Consider the following 1,807-nt stretch of genomic DNA (forward strand, 5'->3'; position numbering starts at 1 on the left):
GCTCAATAAACGTGGCTTTTTCACTCTTTTGAACCGGGTGGAACGAACTGACCTCTGGTCAAAAGAACGAAGGAAAGAGAAAGGAGAGAGGAGGGCGAGCAGGAAAGGGAGGAAGCGCAGAGAGCAGGAAAGTGGGACTGGAAGGCAAGAAGCCCCTCTCGGCGTCCGCCGCCCCCTGGGCCGTGCCCTTCGTGGAGCAGTGGAAATGCAGGGGCTTCTGCCGACAGGCTCAGGGGCCTTGCTCAGCCTCCAGCTCAGCCTTCAGGGTGCCTTTGGCCGCCGCTGCGGTCCTTCCCGTGGCTCGTCCCACTGCCTGGAAGCTTTTCCTCTACAGCCTCCTCCGGCCTCGCCTGCTCACCTTGTTCTCAGGCCTAGTCTCACCCCGGGCGGCCCCCGCTCCTGGAGCCTTCCCAAGCCCTGGCTGGCTCAGGTGTCTTCTCAGCTCCCATCACTCCTGTCACGCCGTGTGGCAGCGGGCTGCGTAGCATCGCATCCACCTCCTGGTTCCTGCTGTCGAGGAAGTGCCTGGGGTCTGATGACAGCCGTACCCCAGTATGCAGCTGGGGAGCTGGCTCACGGTAGGTGGTCAATAAATATCCACGGAAGAAAAGAATAAATTCATGAACAGCAAAAGTTCAGGAATTGCAGAAATAATTATCAGGCCAATTAAGGCATTCTCTCATTCATTCATACAGCGATAGCAGAACCTCTGAGGCTTGCCCCTCCATCCCTCCCTCCCTCCCTCCATCCACCATCCACCACCATGCTGGGCCCCAGGTATGCACCAGTGAGCTAAAGCTACGCTGGGGCTGGCCTTGTGGAGCTCCCAGTCTATTAGGGGAGCCAGACCCCAATCCAGCGGCTGTACAGATGGCAGCCAACTGGGGGTGCTGTGCAAAGAGAGAATGGGAAAACTTTAAAGGGTGACATTCCTGGCCTTCGGCAGCCGCTGGGGAGACATTTTTTCATTTTCATCTTTGGCTTGGGGCAGTGTTTCTGGCACCTCTGAAATGGTGGCTGTTCAACTTTAAGTTACATCCTTCAGAGACAAGCTCCCTGCTCTCGGAAGGCGCTGGAAGGAGGAGACCTGCAAATAAATGAGCGAGGTCACATCAGGGTGATGGGCATTCACTGTTGTTATTGGGTGAAACTGGGGTCCGCAGTGGCAATGCAAGTGGCCCGAACGGTCTACGGAGATGAGCGTGCTCCTTCCCACCGCGCCTCCCACGCCCAGTTCCCCGGCTAGAGAGGAATCTCATTACCGATTAGGTGTGCAATCAAGAGATATTTTAGGCACAGACACACAATTACATGCATTTCTTTTTTAACCCAAACGGTGGCATTTTGCACACACAGTCTGGCACCTCACTCTTTCGCTCGATTTATCACGTCGACGGGTCCATAGCGGTTCATATAGAGCTGCCTTGTTTTACGAGGTGTCTTTTGTGTGTGATGTACAGATGATGCACCCTTTACTGCTGGGCTTTAGGATGTCTGCAGTCTCCTGCTGTTGTAAACAAGGCCTCGGTGAACGTGCTGCTCACAGATCGTTTCACGTGGGTGTGAGTAGATCCCACCATCTTATTACATTGTCTCCCCACCCCCACCCCCCTGGTCGACACCCCTGCGGTCTACGTGAATGGGCTGGTCGGGAAGTGGTGTGGGTGGTGCTTTACATGGGGTGTTTAGGGAGTCTCACCGAGGAGGTGACATCTGGGCTACCGGGTGAGGAGCCAGCTGAGCAGTACCAGGGACAGAGTCCTCCTGGCAGAAGGACCAGCATGGCTGGCGGAGATGAGGCGGGGGT

The sequence above is a fragment of the Pteropus alecto genome, unplaced genomic scaffold (genome assembly GCF_000325575.1).
Source record: "Pteropus alecto unplaced genomic scaffold, ASM32557v1 scaffold45, whole genome shotgun sequence".
NCBI lineage: Eukaryota > Metazoa > Chordata > Mammalia > Chiroptera > Pteropodidae > Pteropus > Pteropus alecto.